The 25,241-nt window shown below is 45.4% G+C and overlaps 1 protein-coding gene across 2 annotated transcripts in view; it reads right to left on the bottom strand.

Annotated features, from left to right (window-relative positions):
- Positions 1-25,241, bottom strand: part of LYPLA2 (lysophospholipase 2) — a 184,510-nt gene that overhangs the window by 145,838 nt on the left and 13,431 nt on the right. The window contains exon 1 of one of the 2 annotated variants that reach the window (XM_033955043.1): positions 21,977-22,459. The exons of the other annotated variant lie outside the window; for it this stretch is intronic. The gene's annotated coding sequence lies outside the window, so the exon portion shown is untranslated. Of the gene's footprint in view, positions 1-21,976; positions 22,460-25,241 lie in introns of those variants that run through there. 2 annotated transcript variants of the gene reach the window in all.

Here is a 25,241-nt window from a genome sequence, read left to right as displayed (position 1 = left end):
GCAGCTACATCGGCGGGTGCAAAGACATTACAGGGCAGATTCTATAAAGGACGTCTTACTTTATGCCACAATGTAGATGTCCATTGACTTAGGCGTTCAAGTAAAGTCAGACTTCCAAAGGCTGGACACGGTTCACAAAATTGGCATCCACAATTTTATGGATGCCCATCGGAACAAACTGTGCCTAATGGGATAGGGAGTGGCTTTGAAATAGACATTCATTTAGAGAATCACATGCCGCTCAGCATCCTAATGTGTCTACCTAATGCCTAAAATGTAGGCGTAGCAAAATCAGGTCTACTTTTGAGCACGAGTTGGGCGCTAGGTAGGCACAAGTTATTTATTTAAAAATTTATATACCGCATAAAACTATGCGGTTAACATATTGGTTACACACATAATATACTTTAGTCGCATGGATATGAACAAACATTTTACCAATTAAACGTTAAGCAATAAAACTGTAAAAAGTTAAAACCCAGATATTCGTTGGCACTGTATCTTACAGGAAGAACAGAAGTAGCAACATTTTCATAGGAAGCTGCGTTTTCAACACAAAATCACAGTATGCCTAGCAGAGCATACCAAAGTAATCACTTGTACAGAAAGTAAGTTAGTGAAGATATGACTTATAACCAATATAAATCACAATCAAACCTATTTAAATAAAAGTTAATAAAGAAAATTCTTTTCAACTAACCCAACTCAAGTCCTCAAAATATAGATTACAATATTGCGAGCTAAAGAATATTAATGTAAGAACATAAGAACTGCCACTGCTGAGTCAGACTAATGGTCCATCATGCCCAGCAGTCCGCTCACGCGGCAGCCCTCTGGTCCAAGACCAGCACCCTAACTGAGACTAGCCCTACCAGCACATGTTCTTGTTCAGCAGAAACTTGTCTAACTTTGTCTTGAATCCTTGGAGGGTGTTTTCCCCTATAACAGCCTCTGGAAGAGCATTCCAGCTTTCTACCACTCTCTGGGTGAAGAAGAATTTCCTTACGTTTGTACGGAATCTATCCCCTTTCAATTTTAGAGAGTGTCCTCTCATTCTCCCTACCTTGGAGAGGGTGAACAACCTGTCCTTATCTACTAAGTCTATCCTCTTCAGTACCTTGAATGTTTCGATCATGTCCCCTCTCAATCTCCTCTGTTCGAGGGAGAAGAGGCCCAGTTTCTCTAATCTTTTGCTGTACGGCAGCTCCTCCAGCCCCTTAACCATCTTAGTCGCTCTTCTCTGGACCCTTTCAAGTAGTACTGTGTCCTTCTTCATGTACAGCGACCAGTTCTGGACGCAGTACTCCAGGTGAGGGCATACCATGGCCCAGTACAGCGGCATGATAACCTTCTCTGATCTGTTTGTGATCCCCTTCTTTATCATTCCTAGCATTCTGTTTGCCCTTTTTGCTGCCGCCGCACATTTTGTGAACAGCTTCATCGATTTGTCGAACAGAACTCCCAAGTCCCTTTCCTGGGAGGTCTCTCCAAATACCACCCCGGACATCCTGTATTCGTGCATGAGATTTTTGTTACCGACATGCATCACTTTACACTTATCCATGTTGAACCTCATCTGCCATGTCGATGCCCATTCCTCGAGCTTGATTATGTCACGTTGCAGATCTTCGCAATCCCCCTGCGTCTTTACTATTCTGAATAACTTCATATCATCTGCAAATTTAATCACCTCGCTCGTCGTACCTATGTCCAGATCATTTATAAAGATGTTAAAGAGCACGGGTCCAAGCACTGAGCCCTGCGGCACCCCACTGGTGACACTCTTCCAGTCCGAGCATTGTCCATTTACCCCCCACTCTCTATTTCCTATGCTCCAGCCAGTTTTTAATCCAAGTGAGTATTTCACCCTCAATTCCATGGCTTGCAATTTTCCGAAGTAGTCATTCATGCGGAACCTTGTCGAACGCCTTCTGAAAATCCAGATATACCATGTCGACCGGATCGCCCTTGTCTATCTGTCTGTTTATTCCCTCAAAGAAGTGCAGCAAGTTCGTCAAACACAAACTATAGAGCTGTTGGTTTCTCCTTACCCAGTCGAGACAAAGCCAGAAAAGCAGTTAACTATTGAGGTTCAAAAAAGACATATTTAACTGAACGGTAGCAAATAATACACTTGCAAGGATGTCTTAAGTAAAACGTCACTCCCAGTGAAGTGACTCCAGGTTTCAATAACAGAAATTCTCTACGACGCTTTTGAGTTCCTCTAGAAAGGTCAGGAAACATTTGTATTTTACATCCAAGAAATCTTTCTGTTTGTTTTTAAAGAAAAGTCTCAATAACCATGTTTTATCCATTGCGAGAGCTACAGTCACAATCATTGTAGAGGGTACAGCTATCTCCCTATCTGATGTTTCTAAAATTTCAGACTGAATCAAAAACAACCCAAAAAATAGGACGGTTGGTGACTTACTGACTGCTTATCAGAGAAGCTAAGTATCTTCTTTTGGCTTCAATAGATTGAATCTGGACACTTGGTTCTATTGCCCCCCTGGTTCAGGGGAAGAGACTGCTTGCAGTGCACGTTTTGATTTGTTTGCACTACAGCACTTTTGAGTTATTTAGCACTAAATTCACAGAGAGCCCTAGGATGTTTCACAGTTGACACCTTCTAGGTGCGAACCAGTGGCAGCCGTTTCCTCCGGAGGTCGGAGGTTGGTTGTGTGACTGAGGGCTCTCTTTATAAATTATTCTTTAGTTATTTAGGACTATCTCAAGTGAGTAACTCTTTTACTCCAATCGTTTGTGCGGGCAGTCTCTTCCCCTGAACACAGTTTTTCCCTTCTTGGGGCTAGGGAGATTTGTTTTTTCATCATTCTAAAATTTCAGAAACATTCAGTGGTGCCTGTTCAATATTTTAGACTGCAATTGAGCCCTGTCTTTATTTGGCAAGTAATACACTTGAGTAAATGGTGGTAAAGTTTCTTCTGAAACTTGCAATATTTCAATCAGGTATCTCCTGAGCATTTCCCTAGGAGTAACCGTAGTTAGTCTAGGAAAATTAATAAGTCTCAAATTGTTATTCTGAGAATTATTTTCAAGTGTTTCCAATTTCTTTCTAAAATTAATATCTTTAATTAGGGACTCTTGTACTTGTTTGGCCATGAGCATATCTTGATCGAGCTTTTGAATCGAAGCCTTTGAAACAGTCAGATCTGCAGTTAGATCCTTCAGCTCTCTAGAATGTTGAATCAATTTTCCCTCAATGTATTGGAAATTGGGACTAATAGTCTTAGCAAAGTTTGAAATCAAATCCCATAATGAATCTAAAGTCACTTGAGCTGGTTTCTCCCATATTGGAAACCTTTGCTGGGTGTAAAAATGCTCACCATCAGAAGAAGAAAAGCTTTCCTGGTTTGGTTCTGGCTGGAGTCCTTCACCTCCGGTTGCTTGATCTATCCCGGTTTCTTCTGCAGTTACTCCCTGATCAGAGAGCACTGCTTCCTCAGTCTCTAGTGTTGTTCTTGCTGCCTCAGGGGAAAGTACCTCCCCCATCCCTGGGGTTTTCTCTGCCCCTGGAGAACTGGTAGACCGGGGTCACGGCGGTGGAGCTCTCACGTCAAGGCTTAGGGTGGTTTCCAGCCCAGGAGAGACAACCCCGGCCTCGCCTTGTCCAGGTGCTCTCAGCAGGCTACTTTCTGACATGGATAATGCTGCCCACTGCATCCGCTGCAGCAATTCATCGCGAATAGAATGCTAGGTATAATCAAGAAGAGTATTACAACCAGAACAAAAGAAGTTATCCTGCTGTGGTATCGAGCGATGGCGCCTTTGCGAAGGGCGCCTTTGCGAAGGGCGCCTTTGCGAAGAGCCTTGAGAAGGGCCGGGCCACTACATCCAGGAACACAAGGATAGCAGGTAAGGAAGTAACAGGCGCAAAGGAGAGCATACACATACAAGCGAAGTATACACATACAAGCATAGTAAGGCAAAGGGGCAGCAGGCACAGAAGATAAGGAACAGGTAGGACCAGGAAGGACCACACCCACACACGAACTAAGGGAAGAGACAGGCACAGAGGGCACAGAAGAAGAGCAGCAGGAACAGAAGAAAAGAAAAGGGTAGGCTCAAGAGGCAGGTCCGAGAGGTAGCATACGCGCACTTCAGCACAAGGGCAGCAGCAGAAGGACAGGAGAAGGCAGACTCTAGAGAGAACACACACACACACATACACAAGGGCAGCAGATCTCTAGAGAGAACACACACACATACACAATGGAAGCAGCAGAAGGACAGGAAATGGCAGACTCTAGAGAGAACACACACACATAAGCGCACACAAACAAGGCAGCAGTAGAAGGCAGAAAAAGGCAGACTCTAGAGAGAACACACACACATACACAAGCAAAAGGAACTGGCAGGCACAGAGGGCTAGGAAGAGGCAGTAAACACGCACGCACAAGCGAAGGGAAGCAGAAGACGAAGAAGGTAAGGAAAAGCCAGGAACAGGAGTGAGTGCACAAGCACAGAGTACAGGGACTTCTAGAAGGCGGACAAGAATGGAAGCTGAAGGAGCCCAGAGATGAGCTTCCCAGTGTACTGCATGGACTGCCACATGTACGACTACCTCCCCTCAGGGAGGTAGTCGTATATGTGCGGACGATGTCAGGAACTGAAAAGCTTGAAAAGCGAAGTCAGTCGTCTGAAGCATAGGATCCGGGAACTGGAGGGACTCGGAAGACCCATTCCAGACAGCTGAAGACCCTATGAGAGAGAAGCACATCGAGGAACAAGTCAGGGAACTCGAGAAGTTCATCGAGGAGGCCTACAGGAGAGTGGAAGAACAAGAACACGAGCAGCGCAGAAACAAGGAAGATGCACTAAGCAGAGGACAAGAACCATCTGACACCAAGGCAGAGGGAACCCATGGAGGAAACTTGCAGGAAGAGGCGGCAAGATCTTACCAGTGCCTAGAGGGAGAAGAAATGAAGAGCACCAAGAACACGGACTTGTGACCACAGAGGAAGCTGAAGAAAGGGAAATCTGCAATCCTGGTGGGAGACTCAATCCTAAGACAGGTAGACAGTCACATAGCAGGCGGGAGAGAGGATCGGCTGGTGACCTGTCTCCCAGGAGCAAGAATTAAGGACATCATCGACAAAATTGAAAGGATCCTTGAAGGAGCAGAGACAGAAGAGACGGCAGTGATAGTCCACGTCGGGACAAATGATGTCACCAGGAGAGACTAAAGCAGGAATGCACTTACTGAACAGTTCAAGATCTTAGGAAGAAAGCTGAAGATGAGGACTTGGAGGATAGCGTTCTCGGAGATCCTGCCAGTACCGGGGGCGGATGTGAAGAGACAGACGGAGCTACTATCAATAAATGCGTGGATAAAGAGATGGTGTGAGGAAGAGGGATTTCACTTCGTGAGGAACTGGACAACGTTCTGGGGCAAGAACAAGCTCTTCAGGAGAGATGGACTACACCTGAGCACGGCGGGAACGAGACTACTAGCAAACAACGTCAGGAGAGGAAAAGAACAAGCTTTAAACTAGGAAGAAGGGGAAAGCCGACAGTCAACCAGGTGTCGATGATTCGGAAGCCAGTATCCCGAGAAGATACTGAGTGGAGAAAGTGCTGGGAAGACACAAATGGAGCTGAAAAACCAAGGGAGCCAGACGAAACAAGAGAGGATAGGAGGAGTGTACTACAAGGGGAAGACAAAATGGAGCCTGTTTTGAGGCTGCCTCCTGTTGACCGGCTGAGCTTCAGGTAAGGAGCGAGAGGGTTCATGGCTCTGGTCCGCTGTCTGCTTCTGCCGTTTCGGGGCTTGAAGGAGGGGCACTTTGCAGTTCAGGACCACTGCTACACTGGTGCTTTGGGGAAGGGGGTTCATGTCTCAGCTTCAGGGCTTGAGGTCATGAGGGAGGGGGGATTTGAGGTTCAAGGAAGTCTAACAAAATTGGAGATTTCCTGCCAATCAATGTTGTAAAAACAAGTAGCAACAATTTATAATGAATGTGATACTCAATGGCAATTTTAAGATCTACTCTGCCGCAACAGAGCCTTATGTAAAAACAACAGTCAACACAAAATCTCATTCTCTATTGTAGTATGTTCTTTAACTTCAATATACCGTCCTCTCAAGAACTTCAACATACAATTACATCAATGCGTACCACAATAACAATCAAACATCCCATTCCAACCACATTCTTTAAGAAATCACTATCCTCATTACTACCATTCATCCTTTCTATGATTTCAAACACACTTCACCCACACCAAACATAATTCAGGAAAACACAGTACCGAAACAGCCCTTTTAGGCATTACATTAATTTATAGGGCCTTTGATCAATCCAAACCAGTTATTATGATCTATGAATCTATCTGGAGCCTTTGACTTAATAGATCATACACTCTTCCTTCAAAGATTAGAAGAAATTGGTGTATGTGATATAGTCCTGGAATGGTTCTCCTCTTACTTATCCAATCATACATACAAGGTAAACTTTCAAAATTCAATGTCAACAATTTTTAAATCAAAAACTGGGGTACTCCAAGGATTAATCTCATCATCGCTGCTATTTAATCTTTTCCTGTCCCTTTACTAACCTTAGGTCAATCACTGGGCCTCACATTCTATGTTTATGAAGCCAATAATAATACCATGGCTGAGATCAATGACATCAACACAAACTTATCATCTCAAACTGATTATTCCAGCATAGGTTAAAACTAAACACAGATGTCTAAAGCCATCTTATTTGATCCTAAAGACCAAGTCAACCTTTCTGCTCTAATTTTACTATACAACACATCGACATTTTGTAAACTCAACACACATCTTAAGACTTGCAACTCTCATTTACTGCACATATCTTTCAGATACTTAAAATATGTTTTTTTCATATCTGGCAAATAAGATCAATCCGCTCACTGATCTCTATTCCCCAGCTCTCAATATCTTAATTCACTCAGTAATTCTCTGTTCATAGGCACCAGACTTCAAATCATCCAAAATACCCCATCTGACTGATATACAATGCCGGGAAATATGATCATATCATCTCATTACTAAAGGAATCTCACTGGTTCCCTATAACCTCTGAATAACATTCAAAACACTATCACTCATTTACAAGACTCTTCAATCAGATGAACCTCTTAAATCTCTCTTGTCTATTTACTCCTTACATACTTCATAAGATGTTAAGATCTGCTGATCAAAACCAATTAGTCATCCCATCCTATTGTAAAGTCATCCATAAACACATAAGAACATAAGAAGTTGCCTCCGCTGAGGCAGACCATAGGTCCATCCTGCCCAGCGGTCCGCTCCCGCGGCGGCCCATCAGGCCCATTGCCTGAGCAATGGTCTATACCTATCTATACCCCTCAATCCCTTTTTCTTCTAGGAATCTATCCAAACCTTCTTTGAAACCATTTAAGGTTTTCTTGTCTACAACAGCCTCTGGAAGCGCGTTCCATGTATCCACCACCCTCTGAGTGAAAAAGAACTTCCTAGCATTTGTTCTAAACCTGTCCCCTTTCAATTTCTCCGAGTGCCCCCTTGTGCTCGTGGTGCCCCTTAATTTGAAAAATCTGTCCCTGTCTACTTTTTCTAAGCCCTTCAGGATCTTGAAGGTTTCTATCATGTCTCCTCTAAGTCTTCGCTTCTCCAGGGAGAAAAGTCCCAACTGCTTCAATCTGTCGGTATATGGGAGATTTTCCATTCCCTTTATCAGTTTAGTTGCTCTTCTTTGTACTCCCTCAAGTACCGCCATGTCTTTCTTGAGGTACGGTGACCAGTACTGGACACAGTACTCCAGATGCGGCCGTACCATTGCACAATACAACGGCATGATGACTTCCTTCGTCCTGGTCGTAATACCCTTCTTAATGATACCCAACATTCTGTTTGCTTTCCTAGAGGCTGTGGCGCATTGCGCCGATGCCTTTAGTGATGCGTCTACCATCACTCCCAGGTCTCTCTCCAGGTTACTGACCCCTAGTGGTGTTCCCCCCATTTTGTATGTGAACATCGGGTTCTTTTTCCCCACGTGCATGACCTTGCATTTCTCCACGTTGAAGCTCATCTGCCATTTTTCGGCCCACTTTTCCAGCTGCGTTAGATCCTTTTGGAGATCTTCGCAGTCTTCCCTGGTTTGGGCCCTGCTGTATAGTTTGGTGTCATCTGCAAATTTAATGACTTCGCACTTGGTTCCCGCCTCTAGGTCGTTTATGTAGATATTGAACAGGAGCGGTCCCAGCACCGACCCCTGCGGAACTCCGCTCGTGACCCCTTTCCAGTCTGAGTAGTGGCCCTTCACGCCAACCCTCTGCTTCCTGTTTGCCAGCCAGTTTTTGATCCATCGATGGACCTCCCCTTGTACCCCGTGGTTCCATATCTTTTTAAGCAGTCTCTCATGTGGCACCTTGTCGAAGGCTTTTTGGAAGTCAAGGTAAATGATGTCTATAGATTCCCCTTTATCCACCTGGCTGTTTACTCCCTCAAAGAAGTACAATAAGTTTGTGAAGCATGACCTACCCTTACAGAAGCCATGTTGACTCGGTTTTAGTTGCCCATTTTTTTCGATGTGCTCACAGATGCTGTCTTTAATAAGTGCCTCCATCATCTTTCCCGGGACTGAGGTAAGGCTCACCGGCCTGTAGTTTCCCGGGTCCCCCCTTGCGCCCTTCTTGAAGATGGGCGCGACATTTGCTATTTTCCAATCCTCCGGGATCTCTCCGGTTTTTAAGGATAGGTTGCATATCTGTCGAAGTGGCTCCGCTATTTCGTCTTTTAGTTTCTTGAGTACCCTTGGGTGAATGCCGTCCGGACCTGGCGATTTGTCGCTCTTTAGTCTGTCAATCTGCTTGAGTACATCCTCTTGGCTCACCTCTAAATCTACCAGCTTATCGTCTTGGTCTCCTATTACGATCTCCTCGGGTTCCGGATTGTTGGTTATATTCTCCATCGTGAAGACTGACGTGAAGAACTCATTTAACCTGTCAGCTATCACATCCGTGAATCATTTTTTTCTGCACACAATCCTAACCTCTGGAACAAACTCCCCGTCATTTTACGCATTCCTACCTCTCTTGAAAAATTTACATCAGATCTGAAAACTTTTCTCTTTAAAGATACTCTTTAAGCTAAGCTCAGGGCACATATAGCCTCTCTCTATCTCCAAAACCCCACCACACACAATCTTTTTCTCATCACTTCTTCCTCTATTTTAATTTTAAGCTGCCTAGAAGGCAATTAGGCCAATTAGGCAGGTCAGAAATTTCTAATAAACTTGAGTACTGTGTTGAGCTTGAGGCCAAGCAGCTCATAGGAAGATGACAAAAAGGGTATGGGGAGTAACATCGGGAAATACTTTTCCAGAGAGAGGGTAGATGATGCCTGGAAAACCCTTCTGATGGAGGTGATGGAGATAAAAATGTATGGGATAAAACAGAGGATCCCTAAATAGAAAACAGATGGTATTTAAAAAGTGTAAATTACATAATGGCTATTCATGGTAGTGCTTAGAAGACAACTCCAGCAGTGGGGAAGAAAGGTTAATACTGGGCAGACTTCTATGGTCTGTGTTCCAAAACCAGCAAGACAGATCATAATCACATATGCATAATCATACTAACGTCCCCACACTCACACTGTACGTTAAGTAGCTGACCCAGAAACCTCCTCTCCAACATCAGAGTTGACATCAGAGGGAAGGCTTGTGGGCCAGCCACATGCAGTGTGTAAATCGCTGCTCATGCTGTCCCTGCACAAAGTTCGCTGGGGTGGAGGGAGCAAGCACAGCTCCAACAAGTAACTTGGTCAGCTTTGGGAGGGGGGGGCAGGCGGGATCCCTGGCAGCAGCTTCAGGGCAGGCAGGGATCCCCGGCGTACAGCTTAATTTTGGCTGAAAGGCAGGAGAGGGGCATAAACTCTACACAGAAGGGAAGGAGGAAGGGAACACTAATTGGGACATAGGAGGGAGAGAATAGAAAGGGAGAATTGTTGGGCACAAGTGTGTGAGGTGGTGCACATGGGAAAAGGAAGAAAGGAAATTGGGCATAGGGAGGGAGAGAGGAGGAAGAGATTGCATGGGGAATAGAAGGATGAGAGGGAGAAATGTTGGATATGATGGTGGAAAGGGACCAGAAGAACAGATTGAAGGGGATACAAGGGGGAGGAATGCTGAACATAGTGATGGGAAAGATGTGGCATGGTATTGGAGAGGGGTGATAAGAAGAGAAATGGGCATGGGGCTGGTGGGCAGGGGTGAAAAATGCTGCACATGATCTGGGGGATGAGAGAGCGAGAAATGTTGGATGTGGCAGTAGAGGGGGTGGGAGAGTTGCCTGGATCTCTCAAGACAGATGGACAATGAGAGAGAGAGGGAGACATGTTCCCAATAGAGGAACTTGAGGAGAGAGGAAGAAAAGTTGGATGCAGGGAAGGCCAGAGATGGTTGGGGAAGGGAATGAGGTCCGGAGGAGAGGAAGCGTGCAGGAGGCAGAAAGAAAGAAATATTGGATGCACAGTCAGAAGGAAGTACAACCAGAGACTCATGAAATCACCAGACAACAAAAGGTAGGAAAAATGATTTTATTTTCAGTTTAGTGATCAAAATGTGTCAGTTTTGAGAATATCTGCTGTCTAATACTCTTCTATCTACCAAACGTTATCTAAAACTCATAATTTCACCCTATTCTTATCTCCTAAAGACCTCCACTTCCCTCTGGTAACTCTTTACCCAACATATATTACCTTAAAAATTATATGTCATCGCTTATTCTATTCCTTCAAATTTTTAATGTAAGTTTTGTTTTAGTTTGGATGTAATCCGCCTTGAACCGCAAGGTAATGGCGGAATATAAATCACTAATGTAAATGTAAAATGTATATTTTGCACTATATTTGTCTATTTTTCTATAGTTGTTACTGAGGCGACATTGCATATTTTAAAGTCATCTGCCTTGACTTCTTTGGAAAAAAAGAAACAAATATAAATGATAATTAACTTTTCTCTGTGTACAGTGTGCTTTGTGGGGTTTGTTTGTTTTTGTTTTTTTTTTATAAATCTTTATTGATATTTCAAACTTTATAATGTATACAATTTAAACATCAGAAAAAACTATATGAAAATACATTATTATCATCAAAATTATTACATTCAGAGAGAGGAAGTGACGTCATCTCGTTGAATGGCAGCTTAAAGCAGGAGCTCCGTTGGGCTTTTGCTTAACTGTGTGCTGGGCGCTTCCAAAGTGCGGTTTTTTGCCACTTTTTTGCGCGATCCGGGGTCTCCCTTCTATGGCGACTCGCAAACGCCTTGAAAAATTTAAATTTTTTGGTGACCCGCCGGAAAAATCGGGCAGCATGGGGGAGAAAAAAAAGATGGCGGCCGGATCGGCGATTCCCTCTGAGTCGGAGGATGAGGGCATTCCGGATCAGATGGGGGAGGCTGAAGATGCACCTCCGAAATCCATGACAGACTGGTTCAAAGACCTGAAGGCTGAAATCATCGGAGTGCGGGGGGATGTAAGAGCGGCGATTGCAGAGCTGAGGTCAGTGCATTGGGAGCCCGTGTCTCGGCTTCTGAAGACCACGTGGCCACACTAACTACGGCGGTGTCCACTACCACTGATGTTACGGGACGCCTATCCAATGAGCTCTGGGATCTACAGAATCAAGTTGAGGACCTTGAAAACCGCTCTCGGCGCTGCAATCTGCGCTTTAAAGGCATCCCTGAAACTGAGGCTTACAGAGATTGTAAGGCGGTGGTTAGAGCTTTTTATGAGCATTTGCTGCGCGCTGATGGGGCTGATATACCTGATACCATTGTGCTGGTGCGTGCCCATTGCAGTCTGGGTGCTGCCCGAGCCCAGGGCACTCATGATATCATTGCTTGCTTTGGGGAGTTTACCTTAAAGGAACGGATTTTGCTGGCAGGCCGTCAACAATCTGCTCTCCGGTGGAAAGATTTGACTGTGGGAGTTTTTCAGGATCTGGCATGGTCTACATTGCAGAAGCGTAGAGCGTTTCAAGAGGTCACGCGAGCGTTGCACTCTGGGGGCCATAAATATTGTTGGCTCTTTCCCTTCGGCATGTGGCTGACCATCAATGGTTCATCTCGGCGTGTGAGCACGGTGTCGGAAGCCTGGGCGGAGATGCGAGCCCTGGGCTGTGGGTCTCTACTGGACGGAGAGCGACCTCCGGCTGTGGCATCTACATCTGCACAGAGTGAGCCTTGGAGTACCGCGCTGCGCTCGGGCAAGAAATCTGCGAGGTCCCAGACCTGAAGGTGTTTGAACACTGATAACTCTTTTTTGGTCTGCCTTGATACCGGGCTTTGACTTGGCCGGTTACGAGTGGACCTTATGGACCTGCCTGGTGGAGTTGGAGACTTTGATTAAATCAATGTTCTCTTGGACTGGTGCTTTTCTTTCTGTTTAGCACGTAATATTACCAAAGTGCGTGTATTGGGTTGTATGGTTATCTGGTTGTTTGGGTTTGGGTTGTGATGAGATTCATTGTTTGCCTGTTGGGGGATTGGTGAGTGGGGGGAGTGCTTGGGAGTTGAATACAGGGTAGAGGTGTTGGGTGGCACATTGTGACTGTTGGTGGATGCATTCTTTGGGAGTTTCTTTGACTTTATGGTTGGGTGATGATTGCCTTTGGGGGAGGATTGCACTTTCTACACGCTGGCGAATATTGGAGCTAAGGGTTCGATGCAGCGCAGGGGAGGGGGAGGGGCGTGGGGTCTGGGGGGGTTAGGGTGGGGGGTGGGAAGGGGAGGGTGGATGAGAAGCTTTTCACTGTAGGTTCGTGGAATGTTAATGGGCTTAATAGTCCGGATAAGCATAGTATTGTGTGTAAAGAATTGGCTCGCATGCAATGGGATGTTTGTTTACTTCAGGAAACACACTTGAGGCCTCGAGATGTGGCAGTTTTACGTTCCCCATCTTATGATCAGATCTGGACCCACCAGGGGTCGACACCAGGGAAGAAGGTGGGGGGTCTGGCCATATTAGTACGAAAGGGATTGGGGCTTGTGGTCACTCAAGTTTACCGTGATGGTGCAGGGAGATGTTTAGCCCTTGTGGCTACTTTGCAGGGTTGTACCATCACCCTTATCAACTTGTATGGCCCCAATACAGGCCAGGCCAGCTATCTTGGGTCTCTTAAAGCTGATCTGGTCGGTTTGGTGAGGGGATCTGTTTACCTTGGTGGGAACTTTAATGTTACACCAGATGTTACTCTGGATCATTCTGTGGGTGGGACTCGATCTCCGTCTAAGGCTGCTAGACGGGCTTTACTGTCTTTGTTTTCTTCTCTGGGCTTGGTGGACTGCTGGAGGTTGTCTCATCCCACACAGCGCTCCTATACTCATTATTTACATGCACATAGATCGTATGCACGTATAGATGGGTTATGGGCCCATCGTAATTCGTGGGGTGGGATTCGACAGGCTGAAATTGGAGCTATTCAAATTTCTGATCATGCGCCAGTATGGGTAGCTTGTACGGGTTATTGGGCAGGGGAGGGACGTCGTTTTTGGCGACTAAATGAGTCTTTATTGAAAGATCCAGCTGTGGTTCGGAAGGTGAGTGTGACAGTAGACCAGTACCTTCAGATTAATGATAATAACACGGTCAGCGATGCGACTTTGTGGGATGCCCTGAAGGTGGTGATACGGGGTATTTTTATTAAGTGGGGTGCTCGTCGTAAGTGTCTACGGGCGCAGCGTTCATTGGCACTACATGAACAGTTAGAGCGGTTGGGGAGGCTACATCAGAGACATCAGGACCCCTTAGTATATGAGCATCTTCTTAAGGTACGTGCAGAACTTTCTTTACTGCAGATGGAGGAATATGAGTTTTTGAGGGAGCGCTTGCATCAAACGGTTTATGAGTATAATAATACACCTGGATCTCGCTTGGCTAGGCTTATTAAGCTGAAGCAGGCGAGAGCGGCTATTACAACGATAAGGGATTCGAGGGGTACAGTGCATCGTACAGATTCAGCTATTAGCTCGCTCTTCCATAAATATTATTCTGATTTGTATCGGACTTCGAGGGGGCAAGATCCCACTGCTATTGAGGGATATCTCTCGGAGTTGCAGCTTCCTCGACTTTCGGACGTGGATAGAGATTTGATTAATGAGCCTATTGAATTGGGAGAAGTCTTGGGAGTCATTGCGAATTTGAAGTTGGGTAAATTGCCTGGCCTGGATGGGTATACTAATCAGTTTTATAAACTTTTTTGTGAGGTTCTTGCTCCGCTGTTGGTTAGGGTTGCGAATGGGGTACGGGGCGGTTCCCCATTGCCCTCCACTATGGGGGAGGCCGGGATCTCGGTCCTGCTTAAACCGGGCAGGGATCCTACTGGGTGTGGGTCATATCTGCCGATTTCGTTATTGAATACTGATGCAAAAATTTTAGCGAAAGTTTTAGCACTTCACTTAGGACGGGTACTGCCCTCTTTGGTGCATTTGGATCAATCGGGTTTTGTTCAAAAGCAGCAGGTTTGTGATAATATTAGACGAACGTTACATCTCATGTGGGCTGCACAGCGTACTTCTGCTAAGATTGCCTTTTTGGTGATTGATGCAGAGAAGGCTTTCGATCAGGTTGAATGGGAGTTCTTATGGCGGGTGATGACTCGGATGGGGTAGGGGGCTTTTTATTTGACCTGGGTGCAAGCCTTTTATGAGGCCCCTAGAGCCACTGTGCGTACTAATGGGGTTTATAGCGAGTTTTTTTCCATAGCGAGAGGCACTCGACAGGGTTGCCCTTTGTCTCCTCTGTTGTTTGCTCTCTCTATGGAACCTCTGGCCATTCGTATAAGGGAACATGGAGATTTATTAGGTGTGACGGTGGGGGATATTGAACATCGTTTAGCACTGTTTGCCGATGATGTGTTATTGTATGTCTGAGACCCGGAGGACTCGTTGCCAATTTTGGTTGATCTTTTTTTGGAGTATGGGCAGGTATCGGGGTTTACGGTGAATATGGATAAATCTGAATTGCTGAGTGTTAATTTGGGGGCGGAGGATCAACGTCGTTTGGCTGTCTGGTTTCCTTTTCGCTGGGCTCCTGGGGATATCCGCTATTTGGGGATTCGTTTACCTGCTGACTTATCCCAATTGTATACAGCTAACTATGCTCGGATTATTCACCAAATCCGGACAGATCTTCAACGCTGGAATGGGTTTTGGTTGTCGTGGTGGGGTCGCATTGCAGTTTTAAAAATGAATGTTTTACCCTGCTTGCTCTTTCTTTTTCAAACGTTACCGATTTCTGTCCCCTATTTGGTGTTGAAACAGTTACATTCTTTGTTTTTTCGTTTTATTTGGCAGGGGAGATCTCCTCGTATTTCCAGAGCTGCGTTGTGGGCGGTCAGGGACAGAAGGAGGCGTGCGGTGCCGAATCTGTTTTGGTATTACCGGGCCGCTCAACTACGGCTCTTATTGGATTGGGAGATCAACGACTTTAAATTGGCGGTGCGGATGGAACAGCATTTTGTTGGACGCCCATGTTTGAAACATTGGCTTTGGTCCTCTTCCATTGGTGTCCGGAAATTGGCGGTTCCGGGGAATCCGTTTTTGGAACATCTTTTGAAAGTGTGGTGTGTTACTCGACGGCGTTGGGGGGCTGGGGTAGTCCCATCAGTTCTTGGTGCGATGCGGGAGGAGCCCCTGTTCCCGGCCGGTAGGGAGAGTTCTGTTTTTGTGCGGTGGGCACAATTAGGGTTATATACCTTTCGAGATGTGCTTCAGAAGGGGGTCCTGGTGTCTTTTGAAACCTTCCGGATTAGTGCTGCCTTGCCCAGAGGAGATTTTCTGGCCTATTCTCAAATACGTCATTTTCTTCACTCTCAGAAGTGGGATCGGGGGTCCATTCAATCTCTCGATCCCTTGGCTCACCTGTGGGTCACTCTTCGGAACCTTCCTAAACCTATCTCTGTTCTTTACCAATATATTCGGGGCTCTTTTTCTTTTCCGGCTCTCTACCAGCGGGCTTGGGAGGTGGATTTGAACTGTACCTTTTCTGTTGAGGAGTGGGCAATGATTACTACGGAAGTAGGCAAGGCCTCCTCTTGTGCACTTATTAAGGAAAATGCATATAAAGTGGTCATCCGGTGGTATTATACACCGGAACGTCTCCACCGAATGTTTCCTGGTGCTTCGGCATTGTGTTGGAGATGTGGGTTGGCCTTGGGGACCTTTTTGCATATCTGGTGGGACTGTCCTGTTCTACAGCCTTACTGGAGGAAGGTAGTGGGATGTTTATCACAATTGTTACAAATTTTATTGCCCTTTTCTCCACAAGGATGTTTGCTAGGTCTTTGTAATGTATGTTTATATTCCTGGCAAACTAAGCTTCGACGCTGGGGTTTGGCGGTAGCCAAATGCTTGATTGCTGCTCATTGGAAACAGGGACTGGCACCTACTCAATTGGATTGGACTTTAAAGCTTCAGTTTATTTATCAAATGGAACTGTCTATTGCAAAGCGTCATGGTTACTATTATACTTACACACGGACTTGGACTCGAATACTTGAAAAAAATCGAATCTTTATTTTAAGCTTCTTTCTTGGGGGGGGATTGTGGATGGGGGACTCTCCTGCAGAATCAACAGGGTGTCCCTCTTTTTTAGAGGTGGAGCTGGGGGGTGGGGGGGGGAAGTGGAGTTCTGGTAACTGATGAATATTGGAGGCTTGTTGGTATTGTTGGGGGAGCTTTATGAGACTTGTAGATCTTTTGTTGTGGTCTCTGTATGCTTGCTTGCAAATCTGTTGTCCCTGATATTTCATTTCTGGTTTGTATATTTTTACATTAAAAAAAAAAACTTTCAATAAACATTTATTGATAAAAAAAAAAATTATTACATTCATCAAATTTTAATCCCCTTCTTATCCTAATTATAATCAGTAATCTAATATAATAAAATGCTAGGCTGCGCATGCGCACTAAAAAAAACGTGTTCCCTGATCCGTCGCGAAAACACGAGTGCGCATGCGCACGTTTTACGTCATCACCTACTCTCCACCTCGCGCCACCTATCACTGTCATCATCTGCTCTCCACCGATCACTGTTCCTCCTGCACCATGCCACGCCAGTAAATGTCCGCAGCCGGCCTCGAGCTCCTGGGGGCCGGCGGCGCTGTGCTGAGGTCCCGCCTCCCGCTTCCGCACTACATGGCGCCGCCAGACCCGGCCCTACATTGAGATCCGCGATCGGGTTGCCATGGAAACCCCGCCGCAGCCTCGCAGCTAGGTAGGGGGACAACAATCGCGCTTATGTTCAAGCCACCGCCACGACTCCCCTCTCGAACCGCACCAGGATCGAGAGAGGAGCTGCGGCGGGGGCTTGAGTATAAGCGCCATTGTTGTCCCCCTACCTAGCCGCGAGGCTGCGGCGGCCTTCCTTACCCGGCTCACATTGAATCCAAGTAAACAACCGGGGCTGCCTAAAGAAACAAAGTTTCACGGTGCTTGGCCCGCAAAACAATTCCTGCCGTTGCCGAAATTTGGCCCACCGTTCCTTCCCTTCCTCCATCAGGTACAGTTCACCTCCGCCTTTGTTAAAAGGAGCTGCTTTGAAATTGGAGCCCTGCCGCCACCGTAACACATTCCCTCTGCCGCGGTCCCATATGTCAGAGAAGGGGCGGGACCAAGGCAGAGGGGAACGTGCTACAGCAGTGGCAGGCCTCCGATTTCGACGCGGCTCCTTTTAACATTGGTGGATTCACTGCACCTGATGGAGGGAGGGAAGGAAAGGTGGTTGGGCGCTGTTGAGCCCCTCTTTAGCCTTAGACCCTCTCCTAACTGCTCCCTCCTGTCTCAGACCACTGGAGCACCTGATGGAGGGAGGGAAGGAAAGGTGGTTGTGTGCTGTTGAGCCCCTCTTTGCCCTCAGACCCTGTCCTAACTGCTCCCTCCTGTCTCAGACCACTGGGGGGAGGTGCCTGTCTTCAGCTGCAGGGATGGAGGGAGGGAAGAAGAAAGAAGGGGCCCTGGCAAGCGAGTTATCAAAAGCCAACCATAGCCTGGGACCCCTACATGATATGAATAATGACCAGACAACAAAAGGTAAGAAAAATACTTTTATTTTCTGTTTTGTGATTACAATATGTCAGATTTGAAATGTGTCTTGAGGGAGGCTTCCGCCGCGGCTTTGGACAGAGGGGTACCATTTTCGTGGGAGCCGGCCTTCGGAGAGGCTTGGGACGTGGGGACGGATGCGGGAGGGGCTGCCGCTGCGAAGGGCTTTGGTGGGGGAGCCAGCCACAAGTGTGGGGACGTTGTAAGCGCGGATTGGTCAAGGAGCCGCCGCTGCTGAAGCTTTGAAATTGCTCTCCCACCGTCACTCCCTCCCGCCCCGGCTCTGCCCCTGCCCAGGTTCAAAAGCAGGAGACATCTAGCACCCATTAATCTAACGGGCTTAAACACTAGTCTTATATATTATACTATGAATAATATTAAAACAAATAATCCACCACCCACCCTGGATGTGCAAAGGAATCTACTATAATTATAATGTAACAAAGTTAGTTAATGGACCCCATATCCCATTAAAGGATTTACTAATCCCTAAACGTTCTGCCATAATTTTTTCATATTTATATGTTGCACATACAGTTGCCCACCAAAAACTAAAATTAATCCTATCATGATGTTTCCAATTAGATGTGATCAGTTGAACTCCTATTCCTGTTAAAATCATAAAAAGGCGACTACTATTTTTATCCAAAGTGGGTTTAACATGAAGAATAGTTCCAAATATTATTGCTTCATATGTCAAAGGGATATCAGCTTGAAGAATATTATTGATTTGCCCCCAGATCGACACCATTATGTATTCATAAGATTATATGGTGTGTATATGAAAAATGGACAGAAGAAATTGCATCACAATTAGTATTATTATGGGGTGGAGTCAGGGGAGGAGCTTCGGTGGGTCTGAGGTGGAGCTTGGGCATGGGTACTCTGTTCATCTTTGTGAGGCTTAGGGGGTATTTGGCTTAAAGAAGTTGAGAAGCACTGTTGTAGATAATAACATCTGCAAATGGGTAGACACTTGAATGTGTGAACAACACGAGGAGGATCTAAATCAGCAGTCTCAAACTCGCGGCCCACCAGGTACTATTTTGCGGCCCGTGGTCTGTACACAATGATTGAGTGTTTAGTTTCTGGCTGGCTCTCTTGCTGCAGTCATTTTTCCGTTCAATGCAGCGGTGGCTCCTCGCATAATCCGCGCCTGCGTCAGAAGCCGTTCAGAAGTGCTCCCGAAAAGGCTTCTGACACAGGCACAGATCGCGCGAGGAGCCATCACCCGCAGTTTTAAACAGAAAAACACCTGCAGCATGGGAGCCAGCCAGAAACTAAATACTCGCTGGAGGGAGGCACAGAAGAGCGAGAGAGAGACCTACAACTTGCTGCTCTTGCTTGCTTCAGTCTAGAGAATGACACAGGGAAAAAATCTGACCCCGTCACCGCCCCGTCCCACCATCCTCTGCACCGCCCCATCACCGCCGTTCCCTTCACCGTCATCGTCCCCGCAACATCCATATAAGCCTTAGTACTCTAATATTTAGCTTATTCCGTTCTTATAAATCAAAGTTCCTGCTGCTGAACTAGAGAAAGAGATGTTCAGCTGGCAGGGCTTTGTTTATAAATTTTTATCAACACAACTAATATACCACCATAATGTTTCCGACAGAGGACAAGTATGCAATAAATGCATTTTGCTGTTTCAATGCCAGTGCTCAGCAGAACAACAGACAGCAAAAATATCCAATGTTGTTCCTTCTATGAGCAATATTTAAATTATGAGGAACAACATTGGGTATTTTTGCTGAATTGTGTGACACCATTTGGGCTGAACATGAAGATTGAAAATGCCTGGTTAGCCCTGGACAGATGATTTGAACAGCCAGGAGCCTGTCCTGGCCATTTAAATCATTTTGAATATCTAGTCCAATGCTAACAGAATTAGGGTGATTATAGAAACATAGAACTTTGTTGATCACTAAAAACAGAGGAGACTAAGGGTCTATCAAGCCCAGCATCCTGTCTTTGACATTGGCCAGTCTTGGTCTTTGGAACTGCCCATTGTGTCAGAAGCAATAGGGATTAAGTGACTTGCCCAGGGTCACAAGGAGTGTAGCTCTAACCACTGGATTTAGAAGTTGGCTTCTTTTGGGATCTTTAACTCATCGTCTGCTAGGACTCGAATCTGAGTCCGTGGCACCTAACACAGAATGGAATTAGTATGGCAAAGTAATGAAGAATGGTCCAGCAGCCCCCACCCTTCCTCCACCTCACCTTATATTCCTTCCGAGTTTGCCGGCTTCCTTTTTCCCGAGCCGCACGCATTCAAAAAAGCCTTGCACTTGCGGCTGCGCGAGTCAATCAAACTTCTCCTCTCCTGCAACTTCCTGTTTCCGGTTGCATCAGAGGAGAAGATTGATTGACTCGCGCAGCCGCGCGTGCAGGGCTTTTTTGAACGCGTGCGGCTCGGGAAAAAGGAAGCCGGCAAACTCGGAAGGAATATAAGGTGAGGTGGAGGAAGGGTGGGGGCTGCTGGACCATTCTTCATTACTTTGCCATACTAATTCCATTCTGTGTTAGGTGCCACGGACTCAGATTCGAGTCCTAGCAGACGATGAGTTAAAGATCCCAAAAGAAGCCAACTTCTAAATCCAGTGGTTAGAGCTACACTCCTTGTGACCCTGGGCAAGTCACTTAATCCCTATTGCTTCTGACTTCGCATTCAACACAAACCTGTCTATGAAGTGTAATCAATATGTTTTAAGTTGCTCAGAAATGTGAAACTCAACAAGGGGGGAACGCACCCCCCTAGAGTGGGAACAGAGTTTACCTCCCAGTCATTGCAACTGTTTCTGTAGAGATCACACTTCAAGTCAGGATGTTGGTTAATAAAAATTATTACAGTCCTTGAAATGATATAAAGTATAGGATTTTCTCCTTTCTTCTTATACTTGTTTTATACTTGTCAGAACATCACTTATGCATGATTAATAGAATCATAACTTAGCTCAATGAGGGGTTTGGGGTCCCCAAACCCCTCATTGAGCTAAGTTATGATTCTATTAATCATGCATAAGTGATGTTCTGACAAGTATAAAACAAGTATAAGAAGAAAGGAGAAAATCCTATACTTTATATCATTTCAAGGACTGTAATAATTTTTATTAACCAACATCCTGGCTTGAAGTGTGATCTCTACAGAAACAGTTGCAATGACTGGGAGGTAAACTCTGTTCCCACTCTAGGGGGGTGCGTTCCCCCCTTGTTGAGTTTCACATTTCTGAGCAACTTAAAACATATTGATTACACTTCATAGACAGGTTTGTGTTGAATGCGAAGTCAGTTCATATATTATTTATTTAAAAATGGATGCAAGGCAGAAAGTGAAGACGGAGAGAAAAACTGTCAATGGACAAGAAGGACCTGGAAACATAGTTAAAAGCACAGAAAAATAAAGTCACCAGACAATAAAGATAGGGAAAATGATTTTATTTTCAATATAGTAATTAAAATGTCACCTTTGAGAAAGGAAAGATGTTAAACTTTAATTGTGAGGGCCACAGAAAAAAATAGTTAATGCCTTATTAAAGAAATGACAATTCTGTATGAGGTAAAACTCTTTATAATTTATTACCTCATGCAAAATTGCCCTTCAAGTACCTACAAATCCAAAATGTAACCCTGCAGAGGGTTTGAGTTTGAGACCACTGATCTAAATGAAGTCCGAAGCACAGCTAAAACTGAATGCTAAAAAAAAAGCAGTAAAGGACAGAAACTTCAAGTAGGTGTAAATGTGTGTGGTAGCGTTTTTGCACTATTTTCAAGTTGTAACATGCAGTTCTGTGTTTTGGAATCAAGATGTCCGGGGAATGGCTTGAAGGCTCCCTTTCAGCCGTCCTGTTAAGCCTAGAGATTGGAGGAAAAGCGTGAGCAAACAAGTAGCAACTTACAGTTTTTCTTCTAAGATGCGGCTCTTCCCTGGTGGCCTTTAAGCTGCCTTGCGAGTCTCTTTCCGCTGCATGTTCTGCAGAAGGCGCGCGCGAGAGTCCTGCTGGGAGGCGTTGGGCCAGGGATGGCCGTGCGGGGAGAGGGGACTCGCTGAGGTCGTCTGGGCCCAGGTCCGTCCGTCCGTCCTCTCTCCCCGGCGCTTCCGGCACGAGCCGCCTCGCGCCCAGCAACTTCCGCTAGCGTCTTACGTCGCCCGTAGATATGACGTCACTTCCAGGAAGGCCCTTCTTTTCCAAGCGGTGGCGGCGGGGAGCCTTTGCCACGGACAACTCGCTTCGCTCCAGCCCAAACTCGTTCCACAATCCAGCGCACGCGGCCAGCCGTGGGGCAAAATAGGAGCAGTGGGGAGAGCGAGAAATAAGGCAACGCTGCGGGGGAAGAGAAAGATGCCCAGTCCCCCGGCCGGAAGCGTACAGACGACGGCACGTGACGTCGGCGCATTGTGACATCATGTGCGCATGCGCGTTGGCACCATCTGCCCGCGAGCTCAACCCGTTTCCTGAGGAGACGCCAGCGCGAGAGGCACGTCCTCGAAGCAATCAGCTCGCGCCGGCGTCTCGTCGGGACTCGGGTCATCTTGCACAAATCCCAGCCTCTGCAGCGCAGTTGCGCAGAATTACCCCAGTGGAGGGCAGCACTACTAGAAAGATTAAACGGCTTTAATTTACAATTAAATGTAATGTGGTAGCCTATTTGTAAAGGTTAATAAATAAAAACAAATAAAAAATAAAGTTATTATAATGCATTTTCAACTGATTTTTAATCTGAAAAGTTCGATCATGTTACTCCTTTTTTTCGTGAACTCCATTGGCTGGCTGTAGAGGCTAGAGTGAAATTTGTTTGGATGCATAGATGGTATCAGGTCAAATGCCCAATTATCTTGTACACTCATTCACTTTTGCAAATTACCTATATATGTTCTCCAAGCACACATGCTCTATTTGTTTTTCCATCAATTAAGGCTTGCCACTATAAAAAAAAATATCTGCATCTTTAGTCATAGGCCTTACATTCCACCTTGAACTTCCTGTAAAATGGTTATACATCTGCAACTAGAGCTCTTGGTAAAGAGTTCCAAAAAGCTAGCACCATCTCATCACCCTCTGTGCACTAGAAAGAACATAAGAATAGCCTTACTGGGTCAGACCAATGGTCCATCAAAGTAGCCCATTCTCATGGTGGCCAATCCAGCTCACTAGTACCTGGCCAAAACCCAAGGAGTAGGAATACAGTGGTGCCTCACACAACGAACTTAATTGGTTCCAGGAGCAAGTTTGTTATGCGAAAAGTTCGTTATGTGAAACGCGTTTTCCCATAACAATACATGTTAAAAAAAATAATTCGTTCTGCAGCATAAAATATGCTAAGATGACATAAAAAAAGATAAATTTTTTGTTATGTTTATTTAGATACATCTAAAAACATAATTGTTTTTTAAAACAACACACATTTTTTAAATTTAAAGACAGACTAAGTAGAGTCTAATTTTACAGTGAGAGAGGGCAGAGTCTCAGCGGCAAAAACTGGGACTTACCTGTTCATTTTTTTTTTCTTGGCTTATTTTTGGTTGGCCCGGTGGTTTTCATGTTCTGTGGTGTTAGTTTTTTCTCTTTTTCGGTGCAGTAACATGGCAGCAGAGGTGGTTAAAAGTTGTTTCCAGTGTGGGAAGCGGCAAACACCATCGGGGTTATGCGCTGCAGGGTATGTGGACGCTTCGGGGGAAGATGTAGTAGCTGCTTGATACCGTGCTTCTTTCCCTGCCGACATCACTTTCTCTTCTCGGCGGGGTGTCGGCTGTAGCGCCAGTGCTTGTTTCAGCGATAAAGGCCGGTCAGAAGGCAGTTGTTTCTGCAAGGCAGATCTCTGCTCTACTGGCGGGGCAGCTCACAGTCCCAGCATTTGCCGTTTTCCCCCGAGTTTGTGCTGCTTTTACATAAAACATTTCTTCTTCTGAGCGCGGCGAGAGTAGCTCCGCCCCCCCCAACGCATCAGCAGTAGGCGCCGGGCCCCTGCGAGCCGACAGTCGCCACTGCACAGGGAGCCAGGCGGAGAGAGGGCAGTTAAGCGCGGTGCCTGCGCGGAAGGATGCAGCTCGGGCGACTTCGTTGTGTGAAACGAAGTTCGTTGTGGGAAGCAAGACCTGAAGTTCGTTGTGCGCAGCGTTCGCTGTGCGAGGCGTCCGTTATGCGAGGCACCACTGTATAAGGAATTATTAGCAAGGCCAGATGCATGATGGATTTTGTATAGGAAGTGCTAGGTGAATTATGATTTTGTGTTTAATCCTGTGTTGCACTGGGAGTCACTAGTAACACATTAAAAATGGTGTGATGTGCTCAAATCACCATACACAAATCAAGATACAAATAGCTGTATTTTGAACAGGTTGCAGGTTGGTTGGGTTGTTTTTTTTTAAGTGGGCATTACTAAATCAAGCACGTGATAATTGTAATAGTTTAGTTAACTCACCACCAAAAGCATTGCACAGAAGACTTTTCTACATAACTACACACGGCACAGATCTTGACAGTGTACATAAAAACATAATTTTTTATTAGAAATTTCAAATATTATTCCAAGAACAATTCACTTGAAAAGAAATATAGAAATCAACCCAAGAGGAAACGGCAATACCAGCCATTACACAAGAAGGACAAATAATTTTTTATAAAGTCCGCAGCAATGCAGGGTAGAAAATCAAAGGAAATATCATGACTATATATCTACATTAAATTGCATAATATATTCTAATCTAGTCTTCAGTTTATATACCGGGTCATCTCTCTTCAGAGCTCGACTCGGTTTACAAGAAGTCAAGAGACTAGAATATACATAAAATAAGGAGAAATAAAAGATAATAAAAATTAGTTAAATTTATTATAGAAGGAAATCTTGAAATGTTAACAATTAGTAGGTTCTGGAAGTAAGCTAATTAGATATTGTGAGAATAACAGGGTTTTTAAGATTTTCCAAAATAATTGCAATTGGTCTATCATTCTAATAACACCAGGAAGTCCATTCCAAATCTCTACCAACTTGGAAACATAGGACTGACAAAGTTTCCCAGCTGATTTCATTCCCTTGAAAGAGGGAAATGATAATTTGTACTTCTGTATGTTCCTCAACTAGCAGATTCTATAGCAGAGATGGGCAACTCCGGTCCTTGAGGGATGGATTCCAGTCAGGATTTCCCCACTGACTATGCCAGGA

The sequence above is a fragment of the Geotrypetes seraphini genome, chromosome 8 (assembly GCF_902459505.1).
Source record: "Geotrypetes seraphini chromosome 8, aGeoSer1.1, whole genome shotgun sequence".
NCBI lineage: Eukaryota > Metazoa > Chordata > Amphibia > Gymnophiona > Dermophiidae > Geotrypetes > Geotrypetes seraphini.
Note: the sequence above shows the minus strand (reverse complement) of the source record. Positions and strands in the feature narration are given on the sequence as shown.